At 38.9% G+C, this 25,273-nt stretch overlaps 1 protein-coding gene across 3 annotated transcripts in view; it reads left to right on the top strand.

The window, feature by feature from the left end:
• The first annotated feature begins 236 nt into the window (after positions 1-236).
• The window catches only part of LOC120415962 (histidine-rich glycoprotein-like), a 34,295-nt gene continuing 9,258 nt past the window's right edge, over positions 237-25,273 (top strand). The window contains exons 1-2 of one of the 3 annotated variants that reach the window (XM_052709365.1): positions 237-497; positions 4,844-5,218. The gene's annotated coding sequence lies outside the window, so the exon portion shown is untranslated. Of the gene's footprint in view, positions 502-4,434; positions 5,219-25,273 lie in introns of those variants that run through there. The other 2 variants (XM_039577606.2, XM_039577605.2) reach the window with 2 other exon arrangements.

Genomic DNA, 25,273 nt, shown 5'->3' with positions numbered 1-25,273 from the left:
ATTAAAAAAATCTCATAAAAGTGGAGTGTTATTTTCTTTCAGTATCAGTATCAGAAAAATAGCAAAAATGTTGTTGATTTTTTCTCCAATGTAACCAAAACATTATCAACAAACCTCTTGCAACAAACGCAACGTTGCATCGCTCCACCCATGAATGCCACAAACCTGTTCCGCGACATGGAAGTAGTTCCACCCTCAACCAGTCAATGTCCTTCGTGGAAGCGGGTGGATGTCCTTGCGGGGTCGCACTCTCTCTCCCTTCTATTATGTTCTCTCTCGGCAAACGAAGATTTCCAAAGCTCCCGCGTCCAAAGCTAGATTCCGATCCGGAAAAAGTGTGCCAACCCAGAACCACGGCTAGGACACGCGGTTGCTCTCTCGTCATTCCGTCGTCAACCGTTGGCCAGATCAGACGTTTTCGTATCGGTGTTCCGTGTACTATCGACCTTCCCCCCGCCATAAACCTTCTTGGCCCATCCCACTCCCGCCTAAGTTTTGTAGGTGGGGACCAGTTGGCAAGTTTTTTTTCTCGATTTTTTTTTGCTGATTCTGGGAGGGAAGAAGTTGATCTTTAATTTCCCAACTTAACTCGTGACGGTTTGCCTCATCAATTCAAGATTGACATTTTAGTGTCGCGAAAAGTTTTCGTCAACGTTGAATTTTCCCAGTAATTCCCCCGGCCGGAAAAGTGTGTCGACCAGCCAGCAGCTTATCAATGTCGCGCGGGGATTTTTCACCGACCTCGTGACGGCGCGGCGTTTGCCCTGTGTGGCGAGAGGAAAATCTCATTACGGCCGCGATTGTTGAAAGTGATCTGGGTAGCGTTTGCGAGGAAGTGAGAAAAAGAAAAAAGTGGGAAAGTGGAAAACCACCAGCCTGGGGAAGCTGGGCGTGTGTGTGTATTTGGTGGGAAAAATTAAGCGTTTTCTTGGCTGGAGTGATTTACGAGTGGCAGCCACCAGTTTTTCCTTGGTGAAGAAGGAAAAAACAACTAAAGAGAAGAAAACAGCACGATAGTGAGAAAAATTAAAGCTGTGAATGGCTGGCCAGTTGTTGTTTTGGGAAAGCAAAACGAGTGTTGTTGTTTAGAGCAAAAAAAAAAAAAAAAACAATACAAGGGTTAAAATGCTCTTAAATCAGAAAAATTGTTAAGAAATTTTTAAATATTCCTATTTTGGTTGTTTAAATCGTTTTAGGCCGCTACAAATATATTTCAAAGTTTATGTCCCCCTTCAGGATTGATCTAAACATCCGGGGGCATTTTTTAGGAATTAGTCTAATTAGTCTAATCAACTTAAAACATTTTTATAAAATCCCAATGTAGATCACCGCTAAAAGTTTCAGCAAGCAGTTGATTGCAAATCAACTGGACCGGTTTATAGTGCATTTAAAACATTTTTTCATTCAAATGTTGAAACCATTGCACGTTATTTAAACCTTTGTACTTTTTTTTTATTTGAATCACCCTCGACTTTGGTAAAAGTAGAGGGACAAAAACTTCAAAAAATATTTGCAACAGCCTTATTACCAAAAATCAGATGTATAAGCCAATTTCAAAGATTAGGAAAATGTGTTTTAATTACTTCAAGATTTCTTAAATTTGGATTTCAGAATTGATTTTTTTGTTAAAATTTACGAAAAATTGAACATCTTAAATATTTTTTATGAAACAGTTATAAAGCATCTAATAGACTTAACAGCTTACAAAAATACAGATAATCGAAATTGTGATTGATAAGTTTCACGTTTCCATAATGTTTTAATGTGCAAAAGAAATACATTTAAAATTCAATGCAAATAAATTATCAGCTGATGTTACCAATTTTTGAAATAGCTTCTAAAATTAATAAAATAAAGATTTTTTTCCTAAATTTTGAACAAAGAGTAAGAGCAATTCCAGCTCAAATCAGGATTTTTTCTGGTACTTTTGTACCCGATCCTCTCCAATTTAAATGAAACTTTGTAGACATGTTATCCTATGCCTATATAAACCATTTTTGTGTAGATGGAGCCAACACTACTCGAAAATAACATTTGAAAAGGGCGTAAGGTTTTTAAATATTTTTGTTTTTTGCAATATAAAAATTACTGTATCTCGAAGCCGTTGCATCGTATCAAAAAGTGGTCAAAGACAAAATTGTAGACGGGCTTTCTGAAAAAAAAATACACTGAAACAAAAATGCACGCCACTTCTAAGTTTAACAAGTTTCAAGGTGACAAACTCATGGGAAATTGGACGAGCTTTCCGGTAAAAATATTTACGAGACTAAAAAACCAAGTCTGTTACATAGAATTTGCCAAAAACCACCAAGAAACCAGTTTTTTCATCATTTTTATTTTTAAAACCGCTGTACCTTCCCAAGGATTGGACTTAGGACAATGATCCATATGGAGACTTTTATGTAAAATTGTCTGGGGAATCGATTCCCACTATCGGTTTTTGAAAGTTTTGACGTTGAGACCATTAAAAAAAAACAGTTTTAGTAAATGATTTTTTTATTTTTTTAGGAGAGACAAACCATTCTGCATTTTTCGTGAGTCTTTTTGTAACATGTTAGGCTATTTCCTCAAAAATTTTGAGCGAAAAAAAATCGTGACATCACCTTGAAATTTAACTTTTAAACATAAAAATCAAAAAATCTCATAGAAGTGGCGTGTATTTTTGTTTCAGTGTATTTTTTCAGAAAGCCCGTCCAATTTCCTACAAGTTTGTCTTTGACCACTTTTTGATACGATGCAACGGCTTCGAGATACAGTAATTTTTAAATTGCAAAATACAAAAATATTTAAAAACCTTACGCCCTTCTCAAATGTTATTTTCGAGTGCTGTTGGCTCCATCTACACAAAAATGGTTTATATAGGCCTAGTTTAAACAAAAATCATTATTTTTTAAAAGATTGTAAATAAAATACTTGTTTAGACAATTTTGAACAATAATTTATTAATTTAAACATTTGAGGAAACTTGAAAAGTAAAAAAATAAGCTGGTGATGCCAAAAACCTGCTTCATTTTTTTAAATTGCGAAGCTTTTTAAAATAGTATTCTAATTCATGGGTAACATATCTCTTTTTCACATATTTTGATTTTAAAAGGATATAAATTTTAGTATATCCCATATTTGCTTCAAATTTTAAGTTTAGAATTTTCAAAATTGGAAACAAAATTCCTCAAAATTGGGCAAACATCAAAAGATTATGTTTGAACCAAAATTAAAATCGCTGAAACATTTTTTTTCAACTCGACTCTAAAAAAGCTGTCCATATTTGAAAATTCTACCTTAAAGACAACTTTTCCGAGAAAAAAAATGTGAATGGCTTTATGAAAACTTGAAGTTTTTATTTGTTTTAAAAAAAAAATGAAAATTTGAGTATTTTATCCCACCTTTTTATTGTCAAAATTTCTACAAAAGCTCACTTCTTCTGACACCAAAGTATAAGCTTATTAAGATTTCAGTTTTGTTTGCGTAACAGTTGCACAAAATAAAAGTTATGCAAATCCAGAAAAAAGCACTTCATTCGACACCCATTTTTGAATTGTGAATGGATATTGTAGCCAAATAACATTACAATTACAATTACAATTGTGAAATTCAACCAAAACGGCATAAATATGGTTAACAGGGTATTCCAATAAGTTTGAAATGTTTTTTTAAATGATTGAAATAATTCTAAAAGCTACAGAAAAAAAATGTGTATTTTATTTTTCGTAACGTAAAACATATTAAGAAAGGCTGATGTTTTCTAGATTGAAAAATGTAAAGAATTACTGAAAAAATGTTGAATTTGATTGTTTGAATATATCCTCTTTTTGAGTATTTCTTGTTTTAAATAATGTATAAATGTAAATTTCAACAGAAAATTATGAAAATTTAACCAGCGAGCACAGGGTTCTAAATTGTTCTGTTCTGTTCTAAATTCGATCAGGAGGTGTCTATATATGACGTAATTTTAAGAACGTCAACTTATTGTTCCAACTTCCTCAAAGAGCTGGGCATGCTAGTGGTAAAATTACACATTTTTTGACACAAAACCTGTCACGAATGTAATATTACCGTCATTTGTTTAACTGTGAAGAGATTTGTGAAATCTTTATTCTCTTTTGAATTATGTTTAAAGGTCTACTTATGTTCACAAGAATGCAAAAGGTAATTCAAAACTGGTTTCATTTTTTTCTTTTTCAAAGAAGTTCTCATGTTTGCGAGATTGTATAAACTAACAGAAATATGTTTTTAAAAATCTTATAAGCTTCGAATTATTTTCAAAGAGCGCTCATGTTTAAAAGAATGTAAAAATAACTATTCAATTTATAAATATTATAATTTTCACTATTTTTGCATATCGCAATCTTTTAAACTTTGTCTCACATTTGCACGGAAATGTGATGACAGTGTTTTTCCCAAAAACACGTTTTTTGCTCATAAACATCAACATTCGACACACCGCGCATTCTGTATTATTCACTGAAAACCACCTTCACTCGTACGTTGCCATTTTCCGTTCATTCCCACCACAATCGCTGGTGGGATTTTCCGCGGCGTGGGCACACTACTGCTGGAAAACGATACTGGTTGCATTTGGCTTTTCCCTTTTTTTCCTTCCTGGCCCATCCTCGTGCAAAAGGGTAAAATTTATTCACTTTCCCTCCCCACGAGTGCGTGCACTGGCAAGAAGAAGTAACGGAAATTTATTGCGATTCCCGCTGGAAAAAGGAAGAAAAGAAAAAAAAATCGCGTGGTGTTAATTAGTCCCGAGGTCGTAAAGTGTTTACGTGGAAAATTCATAATCTTGCCCCCGGGGCGGTGGGAGTTACAATGTTTGTTGTGCTTGGATGTCAATTTACAGCTCTCTCTCTCTCATCGAGTGTGGCGAGATGGAGATTTGATGGTTTGAATCCCGTGCGCAAAATTTGATACGATCGATCGCGGTTTGTTGGCTGGCAAAGTATAAATAATTTTAACTGTAAATGTGCCACAACACTTGAAAGGGGCTGTGAGTGAGTAATTGATATTGGGATCGATAAACACAAAAATCCAAAACCGTTCGTCGTTGGAGTGGAGAAAAGTGAAGACTGGTTTATTATTAGAAGAAAAGCTGTACATATTTACGGTAGTCATTGTATCAATGTGCGTAGTTATTGGGTGGTGTTAGTTAAAGTTTAAAAAAAATCTACAAAATTTAACTGCAGTCTAGTGTAATTAAAACTGTGTCTCTTTTTTGGTGAGTATGGGCTTCTGTGAAACAAAACTCAAACTATTTTTAAGCTAGATGGAATGTTTCGCAAAAAACTTTGTAACGACCAACAAATCTATCCTCAATTGACTTAATCTTACTGTCGTAGCACGTGTCAACCATAGAAGTTATGCCATTGTATCCATCCTTTACAATGCTAACAAATTTCTGCTTATTGAACGATCTATCGGGCTCCAGCAAAACACTCCGCGTCATGAAGTAAAACGCAAATTTCTTACCCAGCACGGCGTGTTTTCTAGAACAACCTTATCAAGAAAAAATAGTCATCGCTACTTTCAAATGTGTCTTAAAGGAAATTTTCTCAGCTTTCCAATGCTTCTAAGAGCGAAATGTTTCATCGAAAAATTTCTGAGATATCTCTATTTTAAGTTTTTTGGTTTTAAATTTCTTTATTATTTATTGGAAATTTTATCCTAACTGTTCAGAAAACTTATGAAATGATGTGTTTCATGTGTCATTTACTCATCAAAATGTGCAAAATAAGACAAGAAACAACTTTGTAGAAGGTTGAAAATCGCTATACCTTTTTAAATTGAAGTTTTAACTTTTTTTTTAATAAATGGAATTTATTCAGAAATTTAAATCATAAAACAATGTATAAATACAGCAATTCCATTTCAAAAGAGCCTAAACCGAAAAAAAAGTTCTCCGATCGGGCTCAAATTTTTTCTGGGTGTTCCTTGGCCAAAATAATTTGACCCATATTTTTTTGTTTGGCCATTAGGGTGACCTACATCGTGCTAGGGTGGTTCGAAAAATGGCAATTTTCGTCATTTTTCGCAAAAACCTCTTTTTTCAAAAAATCATATCTCCGCGCCATTTCATCCGATTTTCGCTGTCTTAGACGCAAAAGAAAGATGATGAGTTTTGCTATTTGGAAAAAATAGTAAGAAGTTTCGAAAATTTAGCTTAACATTTGAAAAAGTCGCATGAAAACTTAAAATGGCATTTTGACCGTGTCTGGACCAAAGAGCCTATGTCTGAAAATATTTTTATCGGATTCCTCGGAAAATTTCACATAACATATCAAAAATTTGGCGATGTCGAACCGTACGATTTGGAGATATGATTTTTTGAAAATAAAAACTGAGTTTTTCGTCGCGCCACGCGCAAAAACGGGAAAATGACGAAATCGGCAAAAAAACAACTTTTTCCACTAAAACTGCGATAACTTAAAAATTTCAGCGATGACCTATACATGTCTGGGTACCAAAAGTTGCGTCTTTCAATTACAAAAATTTTGATACCCAGACATGTATAGGTCATCGCTGAAATTTTTAAGTTATCGCAGTTTTAGTGAAAAAAGATGATTTTTTGCCGATTTCGTCATTTTCCTGTTTTTGCGCGTGGCGCGTCGAAAAACTCAGTTTTTATTTTCAAAAAATCATATCTTGGAAACGTACGGTTCGACATCGCCAATTTTTGTATATGTTATGTGAAATTTTCCGAGGAATCCGATAAAAATATTTTCAGACATAGGCTCTTTGGTCCAGACACGGTCAAAACGCCATTTTAAGTTTTCATGCGACTTTTTCAAATGTTAAGCTAGATTTTCGAAACTTCTTACTATTTTTTCCAAATAGCCAAACTCATCATCTTTCTTTTGCGTCTAAGACAGCGAAAATCGGATGAAATGGCGCGGAGATATGATTTTTTGAAAAAAGAGGTTTTTGCGAAAAATGACGAAAATTGCCATTTTTCGAACCACCCTAGCACGATGTAGGTCACCCTAATGGCCAAACAAAAAAATACGGGTCTAATTATTTTGGCTAAGGCACCCCCAGAAAAAATTTGAGCCCGATCGGAGAACTTTTTTTTCGGTTTAGGCTCTTTTGAAATGGAATTGCTGAATATATATATATATATTTATTAGATTATTACATATATTGTTTTATGTACAAATATCACGAGTCTGCTCTGATTTAGATTGTTCAACCGAAACTTTGGCAGGATTGTGATTGTTAATTGAATTTTAATGAATAAATTTGATATTTTCTTAAGCAAACATTAACCAGGAACATAAATACAAATATGATTTAAAATCGAAATGTACAAAATATTACTATTACAAGCTTCAATAGTCATATTTTCATGAGAATAAAATAAATATAAAATTTTATAAAATGTTTACTGTTGAAAATGCACTTAAAAGTAGCAATAAAACTCGACTTTTCCAATTCAGAATGCTGAAAACACCGTCACAAACTTTTTTTTTGTTTGAACAATATTATTTATTATTTTAACAAAAAAAAGTCTTCCAATTATTTGAACAAGAATCAAGAAATAAAACATTTTTTAAAATAGGGGAACTATACCCTTTCTCAGCCTATTTCTATTATCGGCCTATCAGCACTTTGATCATGAATTACAGCTTATATAAAGTGTTTTTGACTGTTCCAAAGTAATAAATAGCTCAAATAAAAGTGAGCAAGCAACTCTCCATTGTTGAAACATCTGAAAATGTTGATTTAATAGCAGAAATGGCAAAAGTGATGAGAATTGGTCGAACGGCTTAGTGTGATTAAAATGGGTATATTTCCCCTAGATGAGATTAAAGATGAGAGTCTTATAAACTTCAAAAATATTGCTTTTTCCTTGATCATTTAGTACAAAACAAAAAACTAAACCAATCATTTCATACTAATGGAAAGTATTTTTCTTAAAGCATGCAACAGTAGTTTGCAGTTCAATTTCGAGTATTAAACATGTTTTGTATTCATGCATCTGGTTAATGTTTGATTAAGGAAATATGTTATTTATTTATAAAAATCTTGTAATACCCTATCAATCTCAAACCTGTAAAAAATTCGGTTGTATCAGCTAATTCCAAGCTGAATCAGAGTAGACTGGTGTTATTTGTACACAACAATTATGTAATAATCTTTTTATTCTTGTAAAAATAATATTTTAATGCGGTTTTATGATTTTAGTTTCTGAATAAATCCCACATATTCAAAAATTCGGTTAAAACTTCATTTTCAAAATGTTTAGCGGTTTGCAACCTTCAACAAAGTTGTTTCTTGTCTTATTTTGCACATTTTGATGAGTAAATGACACATGAAACACATCATTTCATAAGTTTTCTGAACAGTTAGTATAAAATTTCCAATAAATAATAAAGAAATTTAAAATCAAACAACTTAAAATAGAGATATCTCAGAAATTTCCCGATGAAACATTTCGCTCTAAGAAGCATTGGAAAGCTGAGAAAATTTCCTATAAGACTCATTTGAAAGTAGCGATGACTATTTTTTCTTGATAACCAAAAAACACGCCGTGCCAGAGGATCGTTTAAAGCTTGCTGGCCATGCTCGATGTGGTTTTTCGAGTCAGAACTAAACGGAATTTTCAAACTGGTGGTACATCCCACTAACTGATGAAAAAAGGCCTTTTCTTTGTCGGTTTGATCAGCCTTTAAATATTGTTTTACTGTTCAAACAAAAACACACGCAAATTTTTGTTTGTAACTAACTTTATTACTAATAACTGGCACTAAACAGAATACTGAGATGATTTGATGAAGTTTGCATAGTGAAACAGTGAATATTAAAATTGACTTTCACATTTTTTCCCGTTGTCATACTTTTGATTATTGAGCTTACATCCCAACACTAGAGTGATTTAGATTTTCGAAATCCAAGATGGCAGCCAAACCGGATTTGGTAATTTGATAGACAACTAACCACTCAAATTTGAAAAAAAAATGATCACAGAACTTGAATTTGATGTTAAAAGTACGAAAACTAATTTTTGTTCATATTTCGATTACAATACTTCGGATAGTCGAACTTTGGATTATTGAAACTTTGGACATTCGAGTTTGGAATGTGAAACATAGCAATTTAAAAAATTGAAGGTTACCCGGGCAGACGGTAATAACAAAATTAATAATACATATTTCTATAACAAATCCTGTTAAAATAACAAAAAGTGTTATTATTGTATCCTTAACTTCAACTTCAAGAAGAAAAAATAACAACAGTTTCTGATAAAATAACAAGATTTGGTATTGAATTGATATTATATTGAAAATGTTCAAAAACACGCTAATAAGAGGAAATGTTATACATTTCAAGAACTCTCCTAATAACAAGATTTATTGTTCGTTTGGTATTCTGACTTAGAAATAAAATAACCATTAATCGCACAAATGGGAAAGTTTCCATAACACAATCTGTTATTTTTTTTTGTTAAATATGTTTAAATCTTTGGGATATTTTTTTCCAATTTCGTCGGGGTCATTATTTTGGCCATGAAATGGGGTCCTTAAGCTAAAACTATTCTAAAAAGTTGAAATTTTGATAGTTGATTTTGATTAATTATTTGATATACCCCCTAAGGTACTTCACTAAAATTGGCTAGAACTAGGGTTAATTTTGACCAATTTCGTCGGGGCCAAAATTTTTTCCATGAAATGGGATCCTTAAGCTTAAATTATTCTGAAAAGTTGAAATTTTGAAAGTTGACTTTGCTAAAATTGGCTAGAACTATGGAATAATTCTGATCAATTTCATCGGGGCCATTTATGTGACCATGAAATGGGGTCCTTAAGCTAAAATTATTCCTATAAAATTAAGTTTTGAAAGTTGTTTTTTTTAATTTTGTTATATTCCCTAAGCGAATTGAATTAATTCTTCAGAATTTTTGAAATGAGCAGTTCTCTCAGATTTCTGTCATTCGACTTTTTTTGTATTTTTTAATCTGACTGAAACATTTTTGGTACCTTCAATATGCCCAAAGAAGTCATTTTGCATCATTATTTTGTCCATATAATTTTCCAAACAAATTTGGCAGCTGGCCATACAAAAATGATGTATGAAAATTCAAAAATCTGTATCTTTTGAAGGAATTTTTTGATCGATTTGGTGTCTTCGGCAAAGTTGTAGGTATGGATACGGACTACACTGGAAAAAAATTATACACGGTAAAAAATTTTTTGGTGATTTTTTATTTAACTTTTTGTCACTAAAACTTGATTTGCAACACTATTTTATTTTTTTTATTTTTTGATATGTTTTAGAGGACATCAAATGCCAACTTTTCAGAAATTTCCAGGTTGTGCAAAAAATCTTTGAGCGAGTTATGAATTTTTGAATCAATACTGGTTTTTTTTGGAAAAAATCGAAAAATTGGTCGCAAAAATTTTTTAACTTCATTTTTCGATGTTAAATCAAATTTGCAATCAAAAAGTACTGTAGTGAAATTTTGATAAAGTGCACCGTTTTCAAGTTAAATCCATTTTTAGGTGACTTTTTTGAAAATAGTCGCAGTTTTTCGTTTTTTTTTAAATTGGTGAACTTGTTTGCCTACTTTTGAAAGAAATATTTTTGAAAAGCTGAGAAAAATCTCTATATTTTGCATTTTAGAATTTTGTTGATACGACCCTTAGTTGCTGAGATATTGCCATGCAAAGGTTCAAAAATAGGAAAATTGATGTTTTCTAAGTCTCACCCAAACAATCCACCATTTTCTAATGTCGATATATCAGCTACTAATTTCAAACACAAAATTCAAATTTTCTGATTGATTCTGATTGCTTTATTTGGCCTTTATTCCATTGGGATGCTTTGGAGCACAGTAAAAAAATCATGGACAGATTTTGTGTCAGAACAAGTGTGTAATTAACATAAAATGGGGTAACATCAATTTGTATATTTTTCAAATTACGCTTGTAATTCAATGCTCTTTGCGGCTAGGAAATTGAAATGTGGTTGAAATCTTGATATTTGCAAGTCAGCCCCCTTGGGGGCTTACTTGTTCGCATAAGTATCCCAAATGCAAAAACGAATGTTAAGAAAAACGTAGGACAAGTCTGTCCCAAACATAAGACTACGTGTTAATTTTTCGCGGTAAAACTGGATTTCTACAGATTTTCTAGAACAATGCAATTTTCTGATAGAGCAAATAATTTTGAATCAAGCTGCATCATTGATTTAGTGATAAAAACAATTGTTTTTCAAAGCCCAACCCATTACCACAACAAAAAAATTAAAGTTCCTCAATCGTTGAACGAAATCTCACGGTACTGCTCAACTGTGTAATGACTCAAAACCTGAGTATTTTATCATCAAACTTTCATAAGCCATTCTTAGGCAAACTGTGACTTTGACTTTTACTGCTCGTACAACCTCCGGGTCATGAGCTGTCTCCAGATGCGCTGCCACTGGACTCGGTCCTGGGCTGCTACTCTCCAATTTCGCTGCGGAACTCCCACACTTTCCAGATCTTCCTCCACTTGGTTCAACCACCTTGCACGTTGCGCCCCCCTCCGCCGCGTTCCAACCGGCTCCGAATTGAACACCAACTTCACCGGATTGATAGTCTGGTTCGGTTGGCGCGCATCCAGCGCGTCCGGCATTCTTGCGACGTGTCCGGCCCACCGGATTCGGCCTGCCTTGGCGACCTTCCGAATACTTGGCTTGCCGTAGAGTTGCGCCAGCTCGTGGTTCATCCTTCTCCTCCATACAGTGTTCTCACGCACGCCGCCAAAGATCGTCCTAAGCACTCGCCGTTCGAAAACTTCAAGCGCTTGCAGGTCCTCCTCGAGCATCGTCCACGTCTCGTGCCCGTAGAGGACGACGGGTCTTATCAGCGTTTCATACATGGTACACTTTGTACGCCGGGAAAGGTGACCAGACCGTAAGGTCTTGTGGAGTCCGTAGTAGGCACGACTACCGGTGATGATGCGCCTCCGAATTTCTCTGCTGCAGTTGTTGTCCGACGTCACCAACGATCCGAGGTACACAAACTCCTCCACAACCTCGAACTCGTCGCCGTCGATCGTCACGCTCGGTCCTATGCGAGTCCTAAGGGACTCGGTTCCTCCTGCCAGCAGATATTTCGTCTTCGCCACATTCACCTTCAATCCAACCTTATCCGCTTCCCGCTTCAATTCGGTGTACCGCCTGGCCACATCCTCGAACGTTCTGCCGACAATGTCCATGTCGTCGGCGTAGCAGATGAACTGGTTGGACCGGTTGATGATCGTGCCCCGCATGTTGAAGCCCGCCCGCCTCATAACACCTTCAAGCCCAATGTTGAAACAGAGGCCGGAGATACCGTCGCCTTGTCGCAGTCCCTTGCGCGATTCGATCGGGTCGGACATCGCTCCCGAAATCTTCACGCTGCACCGTGCCCCGTCCATCGTCGATTTCACCAGTCTGATCAGCTTCCCGGGAAAGCCGTTCTCGTACATGATCTTCCATAGCTCTTCGCGATCGACCGAGTCGTACGCGGCTTTGAAATCGATGAACAGGTGGTGCGTCGGGATCTGGTACTCGCGACATTTTTGGAGGATTTGGCGTAGCAAAAAGATTTGGTCCGTCGTCGATTTCCCCTCCACGAAACCGGCTTGGTACGTCCCAACGAAATCCTTTGCTCGCTCCGACAGACGACAGAAGATGATCTGAGACAGCACTTTGTAGGCCGCGTTGAGAATAGTGATGGCTCGATAGTTCTCACATTCCAACTTGTCCCCCTTCTTGTAGATCGGGCATATTACTCCCTCTTTCCACTCCTCCGGTAGCTGTTCTGTGTCCCAGACCTTGACTATCAGCCGGTGTAGACAGGCCGCCAGCTTGTCCGGGCCCATCTTGATGAGTTCAGCACCGATACCATCCTTACCCGCTGCTTTGTTGTTCTTCAGCTTCTTGATGGCATCCTTAACCTCCCTCATCGTGGGTGCTGGCTCGTCCTCGCCGTCCACCATACCGCTGACGTCGTTTCCCCCGTCGTCCTGGTACTCCGCCTCTGGGCCGTTCAGGTGCTCGTCGAAGTGCTGCTTCCACCTTTCGATCACCTCACGCTCGTCCGTCAAGATGCCTCCGTCCTTGTCCCGGCACATTTCGGCTCGCGGCATGAAGCCAGTCCGGGATTGACTGAGTTTCTTGTAGAACTTACGCGTTTCGTTGGAGCGATACAGCTGTTCCATGTCCTGGCACTCCAACTCTTCCAGGCGGCGCTTCTTGTCCCGAAAGAGATGGGTTTGCTGTCTTCGCAACTGTTTGTACGACTCCTTGTTCCCACGGGTGTTGTGCAGCAGCCACTTGTCCCGCGCTGCTTTCTTCTCGTCCCAAATCGCCTGACATTCCTCGTCGAACCAGCCGTTCCGTCGAACTCGGTCCACGTACCCGATGGCGCTCGATGCCGCTGCGTTGATGGCTGCTTCCATATGGCTCCAGCAGGCCTCCAGAGGGGCTTCGGCAAGCTCACCCTCGTCAGGCAACGCAGCTTCGAGTTCCCGCGCGTACTGGGTAGCGACCTCAGGATCCTTGAGCCGCTCCAGATTATACCGCTGCGGGCGACGGTACCGGATCTTGTTGACCTCAGACAGGCGTTGGCGCAGCTTTGCCACCACCAGGTAGTGGTCCGAGTCGATGTCCGCGCCACGGTAGGTTCTGACGTCGATTATGTCCGAGAAGTGCCGACCATCGATGAGAACATGGTCGATTTGCGTCTCCGTGTCGTTTGGTGATCTCCAGGTGTACTTGTATAGGGAGGTGTGCTGGAAGAAGGTACTACGTATGGCCATGTTTCGGGAGGTAGCGAAATCGATGAGTCGTAGGCCGTTCTCGTTCGTCTGCTGGTGAGCGCTGAACCTCCCAATAACCGGTCTAAACTCCTCCTCCTGGCCGACTTGAGCGTTTAAGTCGCCGATGACAATCTTGACGTCGTGTTTTGGACACTTCCTGTACTCGCGGTCAAGAAGCTCGTAGAAAGCGTCCTTGTCATCGGCGTCGCTTCCCATGTGCGGGCTGTGCACGTTGATAATGCTCAGGTTGAAGAATCGGCCCTTGATTCTCAACCGGCACATTCTGTCGTTGACTGGCCACCAACCAATCACGCGCTTCGACATTTCGCCCAACACTATAAAAGCTGTCCCCAGCTCGTGTGTATCGCCGCCGCTCCAATACATAGTATACCCACCGAGCTCTCGGTGGTCCTTCCCCGTCCAGCACACCTCCTGCAGCGCCACGACTTCGAGACCGCGGACCCGCAATTCGTTGTGAAGAATGCGGTCGCTCCCATCGAAGTTGAGGGACCTGCAGTTCCACGTCCCGAGTTTCCAACCCCTGGATCCCCGAAAATCGGGTCGGCGATTGGATCGGCTCGCATCTGGAGCTCTCTGCACTTCTGTTTTACGGCGGGTGCGTGTAGCCATCACCAACCCCCTGTCTCGCCGGAGGACCGTCGTGCCGGTACTGTTTAGAGTCCCACGCCGACACAGGGACTTTCAATCAGCCGCCCCTAACCTGGGGTACAGACGCTGTTTCGAGCCGCCCCTAACCTGGGGAACAGACGCTCGAGGGGGGGGAGGGTCCTAACTCTACCTGCTGTAAGCCGCCCCTAACCTGGAGAACAGACGCTTACCTCGACGATGGAGTAGGACACCGGTTTCCTTGAGCCGCCCCTAACCTGGGGAACAGGCGCTCGAAGAGGGGGGGGGGGGGTTCCAACTCCCGCTGCTGTCAGCCGCCCCTGACCTGGGAAACAGACGCTAACAGCTTGCGAACACTCGAACTCCTCTTGATTCGAGCCGCCCCTAACCTGGGGAACAGACGCTCTTGGAGGGGGGGGGGGGGGTTCTTGGTTGCGGCGGAGGAGGGGGGGGGGCACTTCACGCGGGTTTTTCGACGAATTCCGGCGGAACGGTCGGGAGCTACTCTTCACTCCAGCGCGCACACACACTAAAACCAAAAACTGTGACTGAATGTTTAATCACAATCACTAGTGATGCTGATGGATGCACAATTATTTTTAGAAACCAATCTCTACACCTTTTTTTTACATTTTCCAATAGAAGCGTACCTTTTTTCTCATCAGTCTCTCTAATATATGGAGGGACAAAGAGTCCCCTGATGTGCTGTTCATTATTCATTGAAAAAAAAAGCAGCGATTGAAATGGAGCAAATACCTCTTGGCTCATCCTTAATAATCCTTTAGCTTTCCCAACTGAGACTGTTGTGTGGGGCTTTGTCATGTGATGTAGGACACTGGCGAAACAGATTTCACAGTGAAAAGATTTATTTTTTGTTACACGGTAAGCGAATTTATTCAATTTGGATTTTGGTATTTTTTTCAAGGTAGCAAAATCTGTTTTGAAGCTTCTGAGTCCATTTTCTTGTGAGGGGCGAACTTCATTCTCGGCACTTTGCATAGCAAACACGTGATAATCCTCGTGGGGCCCCCAGACAAGTCCCCCTGCTGGTTTTTTTTTGTTCAAACTAGGTCGAAGCAGCGATCTGTGGCTAATGAAATTAACTGCCATTTCCGGGTATGGTGCTCAGTCACGAAAATGAAACCCAGAGCTTTGGTTTAAGGAGCTGGCAAACTCGCTTCTATCGCATGCGAAAGTTTCCATTTTCCGGCGGGATAATCACTCGTTATAGTCACTAAAGTCAGTGACGGCACAAGGGACGGGCTGCGATAAATTAATCACAGGGTGCAGTAATCTGACGCGCCGGGCTCTTTGTCTATGTGGGACATAGGCAATATTGACAGAAAACGAGCAACAAAAACGGCCAATTTAAATGAAAATTAGTTTGACACGCAGGTGGTGGCGCTGTTTTGACATTTATCCCTTTTCCAGTTGTTTAAAGTGAAGATCCAGGTCTGTTAGTCTATGACACTTTGTTTGAAAGCGTCGGCGGATTTCCCCCAAAAGATAAACTTTGTTGGAAAACGACACTTGTTTGCTACTACCAGGCGTCTCCACCACGAATGTACACTGGACGAAGTTTTGAAAATAATGCAAATTATGATGCAAACGTTACTAGTTTAGTGTACCGCGAAGCTGTTTGAAAACTAAATATTTTGTCTTTTTTTTATTAACATGAGTTCTTACAAAAAGTAATATAAATTGCCACACAAGAAAAAACCATTCAAACTAACATTCTACAAACACAAAAAAATGGTCAGTTTGCCAAATCCCATCCCATTTCCAGGCTGATCCCTTTGCTGGGGCCACCAGTTACCAGTTCCTCGGAACGATCATCCGTTATTTATTTAATTTGGAAAGCTTTCTCTGTGCTAATGTTCCACCGACTGGAAGCCGAGAATTCATTTCAGCTTAGTGTGAAAGTGTCTGTGTGTTGGCAGAAAACTGTAGCTTCTTTTTGTGTCTCGGAATGTTTGTGGTGAGCGATATTTTATGGAAGCTTTCTAGCTAGGGTGGCATGCGATAAGTTGGAATTAACCCTCTACTGCCCAATTTTTTTTTCGAAAATATTTATTTTTCCCGTGTTTAGGAGGTGATTTTGAGCAACTTTTGTTCTACGAAAAACTTTACTTCGCTTGTTTTATGTTTTTCTTGTTTAATTTTTAGTATTTTAATTTGCATTTATCTTGTTTAGTTTATGTCTGTTGTATTTGGCCTATTCTACCACCTAAAATAAATACATTTTGCCTATCTATTTTTTTCACGTTTTTACAGTCACTTTTTCAATTTGTTGCATGTTTTTCACATTTTCTGCTATAGAATGGCACCATCATCATTTAAATTGTAAAAAAATGCGTAGATACATAGTCTGGGACACTACAAAAATTATTGCACGCTTATTTTTACTGAAAATATAGGAAATGCTAGTAAAACACACAGCCAAAATTGACCCCTAAAAAAATTACATTTTTAAAAACATTGGCAAATTTACATAAAACAAGTTAAACTTCCAACCCTGAAATTTTCTAAAATTTTAAGAGTTCTTCTTCTCAATGGTTTTTGAAGAACAAAAATCGGTTGGAAAATTGATTATTGGCGATTTTTTAGAACGAAGCCCTTTTAAAGGCGGGGTTAGGTTGTAGAGGGTTAAACAACAAAATACACAATTCAATTGTAGAAAATCGATTATTACATTACATTATTTCAAATGCAGAATAGTTGCCCGACCCCTCTCCGATTTACGTAAAACTTTGTCCTAAGGAGTAATTTTTGTCCCAGATCACGAATTCGAGGTCCGTTTTTTTATAACTCGTGACGGAGGGGCATGCAAAATGAGGTGTTATTCAATAATTTGCAGCTTAAAACGGTGATGAGATAGACATTTGGTTTCAAAGAGACTTTTATGTAAAATAGGACGTCCAATTTCATGGCGTACTCGAAATTTAAAAAAAAAAGTATTTTTCATCAACAAAATACTAAAAAAGCTTAAAAAAACTTTACTGACATTTTCCGTAACTTGACATTTTCCGTAACTTGATTGTAAAAAAAAATTGGAACATGTCATTTTAAGGGAAATTTAATGAACTTTTCGAATCAACATTAACCCAGAAGGGTAATTTAGAAAGAAAAAAAATGTAGAAAAAAATCATTTAAAATTTCGTGTTTTTTTCTAATTTTGCAAAATTACTGGGCTTTCTTTTAGAGTGTAACAATGTTCTACAAAGTTGTAGGGCAGACAATTACAAAAAAATGATGTGTAAACATAAGGGTTTTGCTTGTAACCGTCATGAGTTATCGCGATTTTACAAAAAAAGTTTTGAAAAAGTTGTTTTTTTTTGTGTTGCTCTTTGTTTGTGTCGTCCGGTGTTTGTCGCGGGTGACCATGAACGGCCATGATCAATGACGACCACCATATTTGTTGCTGAAAATCCGTGTAATATATTTGATGCATAATATATTTTATATATTATTAAAAATAAGTTTAATAAAGGTTCAAAACATATTTTTTATCTTATCTACTATGAAAACGTGACGAAGTTACTCTGAACAAAAATCAGTACATTTATTTATTTTACCAAAATCGGTTAAGGGGTTACATACATGTAAATCGGCAAAAAACAGAGCTTGGTATGAGCATTATAGTATACAGTTAAACCTCGCATATGCACCTCATATGGGGGTTTCTTATGCGAAGCACGCATATGCGAGGTACAGGGCTTATGGGATTTTGGCTATATGGGAGACATCAGCTATATTTTTATAAAAAATCAACTAAACTATACATATTTATAGTGTTTTGGAATCGTTATGAAGTCAGCTTTACAGCTACACCAAATTTACATGGTTTACGATGTTCTAGGTCATCCGAAACTTCGTCAAGTTAAGGCCTATGTGTTCAACGCCGTACAAGTATGAGGTAGGCGATTTGACTGTGGTTTTTGACCACAGGTCATATCCGGATAACCTCAGGGAGGTTCAGGGACTAGTCTACCGATATGTGGTGATGTTCTGGGTCTTCTGTAGAGTCCCGGGAGCTACGTCCGATGGGTCTACTGACGTAACACGGCAGTGGTTGGTGGTTTTTGACCTCAGATCATATCCGGATAGCCTCAGGGAGGTTCAGGGACTAGTCTACCGATATGTGGTGATGTTCTGGGTCTCCTGTAGAGTCCCGGGAGTTACGGCCGATGGGTCTACCACCGTAACAAGATACAGGTCAGAAGTTTTTGACCTCAGATCATATTCGGATAGCCTCAGGGTGGTTCAGGGACTAGTCTACCGATGTGTGGTCATTTTTTGGGTCTTCTGTAGAGTCCCAAGAGTAACGGCCGATGGCTCTACCACCGCAACAAGATAGAGGTCGGAGGTTTTCGACCTCAGTTCATATCCGGATAGCCTCAAGGAGGTTAAGGGACTAGTCTACCGATTTCTGGTAATGTGCTGGGTCTTCTGTAAAGTCCCGGGAGCTACGGTCAATGGGTCTACCGCCGTAACAAGGCAGAGGTCGGTGGATTTTGACCTCAGATCATATCCGGATAGCCTCAGGAAGGTTCGGGGACTAGTCTACCGATGTGTGGTGATGTTCTGGGTCTTCTGTAGAGTCCCAGGAGTTACGGTCAATGGGTCTACCACCGAAATAAGGCAGAGGTCACTAGATTTTGATCTTAGATCATATCCAGATAACCTCAGGGTGGTTCAGAGACTAGTCTACCGACTTCTGGTAATGTGCTGGGTATTCTGTAAAGTCCCGGGAGCTACGGTCAATGGGTCTACCGCCGTAACAAGGCAGAGGTCGGTGGATTTTGACCTCAGATCATATCCGGATAGCCTCAGGAAGGTTCAGGGACTAGTCTACCGATGTGTTGTGATTTCTGGGTCTTCTGTAGAGTCCCGGGATTACGGTCAATGGGTCTACCACCGAAATAAGGCAGAGGTCACTGGATTTTGATCTTAGATCATATCCGGATAGCCTCAGGACGGTTCAGGGACTAGTCTACCGATGCGTTATGATCTTTTGGGTCTTCTGTAGAGTCCCGGAAGTAACGGCCCTGAGGCTATTCGGATATGATCTGAGATCAAAAACCACCGACCTATATCTTGTTACGGCGGTAGACCCATCGGCCGTAACTCCCAAGATCTTACAAAAGATCTATCACATCGGTAGACTAGCCCTATAACCTCCCTGAGGCTATCCGGATATGATCTGAGGTCAAAAACCTCCGACCTCTATCTTGTTACGGTGGTAGACCCAACGCGTAGCTCCCGAAATCTTACAAAACACCCAGAACATCACCACATATCGGTAGACTAGTTACGGCTGTAGACCCATTGACCGTTACCTCCGGAACTCTACAGAAGACCCAGAATATTACCACACATCGGTAGACTAGTCCCTGAACCACCCTGATGCTATCTGAATATGATCTGAGGACGAAAACCTCCGACCTCTATCTTGTTACGGTGGTAGACCCATCGACCGTAACTCCCGGGACTCTACAGGAGACCCAAAACATCACCACATATCGGTAGACTAGTCCCTGAACCTCCCTGAGGCTATCCGAATATGATCTGAGGTCAAAAACCACAGATCTCTGCCGTGTTACGTCGGTAGACCCATCGGACGTAGCTCCCGGGACTCTACAGAAGACCCAGAACATCACCACATATCGGTAGACTAGTCCCTGAACCTCTCTGAGGCTATCTGGATATTATCTAAGGTCAAAAACCATCGACCTCTGCTTTGTTACGGCGGTAGACCCATCGGTCGTAACTCCCGGGACTCTATAGAAGACCCAGAACATCTCTACATATCGGTAGACTAGTCCCTGAACCTCCCTGAGTCTATCTGGATATAATCTAAGGCCAAAAACCATCGACCTCTACCTTGTTACGGTGGTAGACCCTTCAGGCGTAGCTCTCGGGACTCCACAGAAGACCCAGAACATTTCCACATATCGGTAGACTAGTCCCTGAACCTCCCTGAGGCTATCTGGATATTATCTAAGGTCAAAAACCATCGACCTCTGCTTTGTTACGGCGGTAGACCCGTCGGTCGTAACTCCCGGGACTCTATAGAAGACCCAGAACATCTCCACATATAGGTAGACTAGTCCCTGAACCTCCCTGAGTCTATCTGGATATAATCTAACGCCAAAAACCATCGACCTCTGCCTTGTTACGGCGGTAGACCCTTCAGGCGTAGCTCCCGGGACTCCACAGAAGACCCAGAACATTTCCACATATCGGTAGACTAGTCCCTGAACCTCCCTGAGGCTATCTGGATATGATCTGAGGTCAAAAAACACCGACCTCTGCCGTGTTACGGCGGTAGACCCATCGGACGTAGCTCCCGGAACTCTACAGAAGACCCAGAACATCACCACATACCGGTAGACTAGTCCTTGAACCTCCCTGAGGCTATACGGATATGATCTGAGGTCTAAAACTACCGACCTCTGCCGTGTTACGGCGGTAGACCCATCGGACGTACCTCCCGGGACTCTACAGAAGACCCAGAACATCACCACATATCGGTAGACTAGTTCCTGAACCTCCCTGAGGCTATCCGGATATGATCTGTGGTCAAAAACCACAGTCAAATCGCCTAACTCATACTTGTACGGCGTTGAACACATAGACCTTAACTTGACGAAGTTTCGGATGATCTAGAACATCGTAAACCATGTAAATTTGGTGTAGCTGTATAGCTGACTTCATAACGATTCCAAAACACTATAAATTTGTATAGTTTAGTTGATTTTTTATAAAAATATAGCCCATGTCTCCCATATAGCCAAAATCCCATAAGCCCTGTACCTCGCATATGCAACTCTTGCGACAAAACCGAATCAGGTGGAATGACTCGTATATGCAAAGTTGCATATACGAGGCGCTCTTATACGAGGTTTAACTGTACATTTTTATTTATTAACAAAACAAATTTGAATAATAATAAGTTTTCTAAAGTATGAAATTTTGCGATTTTCTACATGTATGTAACCCATTAATTACCTGTCAAAATGAAAAATAAAAGTTAATCAAAAGTAAGATAAGCAATTGTTAACACCTAACCTCACAAGCTAGAGGAAAAAGGGGAATTTGTATGAAAATTTCGTCTTTTTCCCAGGCTTGTGAATTAAGGTGTTAATTATTGGCAGTATTACTGTGTTTTGTTAAAATTTTACTGAGTTAAATCCGATGAAAGCATGCTGGAAAGTCTTGTGTGTACAGCCGAGAACACCCGAAAATGTGTTGCAAAAAATAAAGCGGCCAGCCCTACTGTGTTATGTTTACCGCAGAGAGGATTCCGAGAACGAATCACATTTCACAGAATCTACTGGGGAGGAAGGAGGCGTGGACATACCGTACCAAACGCTCCAGTTTACAGTTTTGTATGTGCTATGTAGGTTGTGTTTGGTGTCGAATAAAAGACCCACAAGCCTTTCAAAATGTATTTTTTTTAAAATTTGGATGATCTCAAAAATTTTAGTTTTTAATTTTGCAACTCAGACTAAAAAGTTGCCAAGTTATCGTCAGTTTGAAAATGAAGCCTAATTGAGAAACACAAAAAAATATCTCTTTTAAAATTCTTTGAAATGCTCTATCTAAGCAATTATTTACCCGATTTCAAATTTCTAAAGAGGAAAATTGCTCCCTTAAAAAACAAAACGTGGAATAGAGCTCAGAACACAAAAAAAAACAATTTATTGAAGATCTGGCAATAATATTTTAAATTATGAGTTCATACTTAGATGAAACTTAGATAATAATTCACGGCAAAATGTTGATATATTTTTGTATTGGACATTTGAATGATTTTTCCAAAAAGTAATTTAGTTGATCTGAATGATTTTTCCAAAAAGTTATTTAGTTTAAGAGGCAGTATTTGTAAACATTGCTCGGTATGTTCTAGAGTGGTGCTCTGATTTTGATGAAACTTTCAGCGTTTGTTTATCTATACATGAGATGAACTCATGCCAAATATGAACCCTCTACGACAAAGGGAAGTGGGGTAAAACGGGCATTAAAGTTTGAGGTCAATAAAACTTGAAAAATAATAAAATTGCTTCCATTTGCATAAAACTTGATCATTTCCAACTCTCTTAGATGCATTCGAAAGGTCTTTTGAAGCAATTAAAAATGTGCCATAGACATTCGGGATTGGTTTAATTTTTTCTAATAGCTTTTGCAAATTACTGTTAAAAATTGATTTTTTAAAACCTTAATATCTTTTTGCAACAGCCTCCCTCGCGGGATGTCTATTAATTTTGTAATTTTTCATGGGTTTTTTACCTCAAATTTCAAGGAGGGCTCAAATTTGGCATGAGTTCATCGCATGTATAGACAAACAAATGCTGAAAGTTTCATCCAAATCGGAGCACTTCGATACGACGTGTTACACATTGGTGAAAAACTCGCTCTTAATGATCTGGTAACACTGTCCTGAGATAACGAGTCATAATTGATCATAATTGATCAAGAACCAACATTATGTGCATCCTTGAGTAGATGTAAGAAATACCTGTCTATTTAACCGTAAAATATTATGATCTGGTAACACTGCACTTGACATCGAGATATAAGTGGAATTCAACATCTTTTAAGTTGAAACGTATGAAAAAACTTTTTTTTCCAGCAAAGAAAAAAATATTTCGCAAAAATACAAAATTGTAATCAAAACAACAATTTTTAGTGTCACCCTAGCGCGCACACATTTGCTATATTGAATACAATTTTCGCCTCACTTTGCCATCATCCGGCTCAATGTGTGAGGGGCCTCTTAACTTTTCTCTTCGCCATATAATCAGATTCAATAATACAACACAGTACACTGTATACAAAGTAAATCCCAGTAATCTCATTAGTCAAGCACACCGAGGGCACGTGAAATATACAGATAATGCTGGTGAAGAAAGGTTGCCAATTTTTGGAACGATATTTGAAAAGCGATGAAAAGTTACAAATTAAATTCATAAATTTAATTTATCTTTCAAAACTATGTAAATTTAATTAGTTAATGCATAGAGATCCAGCAACACGAACAATGTTGCGCGACAAACCCGCGCAACATCTTCAAGTCGCGTTAACATGTTGCAGAGAGCAACATGCAACGTGCTCACCGGCTAAAAGTTCTCTCCCAAACACCACCCACCCCGGGATTCGAACGCGGGTCCTTCGGAATCCGAAGTTCGCCAGAGTATCCGAGTAGGTCGACAGGGACGGATGGGCTGTACTGGGTGGTGTTTGTCCGCTGGAAAGCTAAAAAAAAAACAAACGAAAAGTGTTCCCAAAGGACGATGTAGGAGCGCTGAAAAGGTTCCCCCTTTTTTTGGAGCTGTTCTGGTGGTTTGGATGCGTGCCAGAAGATAATTTGGCTGCTTTTGTGGGAAAGCTGAAACGTTTACTTGCAAAGTGGCTTTCTGGGTGGTGCTACACAGCTCTCCGAACAAGGGTGATAATGCTTATGGAGGGAGTTGGCAGTTACTCTCCGAGCAGGATGAGCATCCTATAGGAAGCGCTAGTAATGAGTTGCGGGGTAAAATGGTCCCTCAGAGTATTTTTTTTAATCTGATTTTTTTTAGAAATCGGACCACGAGTCAATTTTCTAAATTTGTTTTTTTCCGCCAATATTGAACCATCTTTCCTCAAATAGCCCCGAATTGTACTCTCTTTTTGAAATTTGTGTGTGTTTTCCAGCACAATAACAACCACGGTGTTGCTTTTTCAATGGTCCTCCGCTGGATGGTTTTCGTTACTTTCAAGAGCAGAGAAATAAAGAGGATTGCCTGGATAAGGACCATGGTACGTACCCCTTACACAAGAGCTCCATTCAACGGTGGTTTCTGGCACGCCAACACAGCAACGCGCTTTTTGAGTAAGCTCAAGAGCTTGTTGAATGGATCAGCAGCAAATGCTGGGATCTTTTTCGTGGTGGTTTTCGGTTTAAGGCAGCTTCCTGAAAATTTCCCGGAAAATGTTGGATGCTGTTGGAAATGCAATTCTGCATATAATTAATTTATCATGCGTTTTATGGTAAATTTCCACAAAGCTTCAAAAATAAACAATGAAAAACCTAAAATTTTAGCAAAAATGGTGCAACAAAATACAAACCCGATGCTTGAATAATCTGGTTGTAAAAATAGTCAAAATTTGCTATACATAACATATTCTTAAAAATGGTACTAATTGTAACGGTAGTTTCAATATTATTGACGATACTAAAATGTGTGTAAACAAGCATCTTGATCTTGATATCAACACCAGACTTGAGTTATCAAACGCACTTTAAGGAAAATGCTGTATAGTTTGAATGATTTGTGTGTTGCAGACGACAATTATCTCAGAAATTGAAATTGAACATAAGTGGAAAAAGAAACCAACGTATTTCATTCAATAATATCGACATAATAAATGCAAAATGTGAAATATTTCATTTTTTTTAATGATTTTGCTTTCAAGACATCCAAAATTCATTCCATTGTTATATAATTAGACCGTTGCAAATATTTATCAAAGTTTTTGTCACCTTCTTTATAATCGGCCTAAATAATAATCAGGAATATCATGTTTGGACTCGTGTAAAAGCATTTTGAATGCGTACTGTTTCACAAAAAGTTTTATTCGAGAAATAAAAAGACATAGATCGGCAATGCAGATGACTTGGGCCAGGAAATCCACGACCTCCTCGTCCAGTTCATGAGTATAAGATAAGATGGCCCTGGACTGTTTTGAGACGGTGATAGTAGTTATATAATGGTTGGTTCTAGAGCATTAACTCCATGATGGCCGACTGGTTAACGTTTTTGTTCATATTCAAAATTCAATTTCTGATTCCAAATTTCAAGGGAACTGACCTGGATTTGATC

Source organism: Culex pipiens, chromosome 3 (assembly GCF_016801865.2).
Source record: "Culex pipiens pallens isolate TS chromosome 3, TS_CPP_V2, whole genome shotgun sequence".
Classification (NCBI taxonomy): Eukaryota; Metazoa; Arthropoda; class Insecta; order Diptera; family Culicidae; genus Culex; species Culex pipiens.
This window is presented reverse-complemented; position numbering and strand designations above follow the sequence as displayed.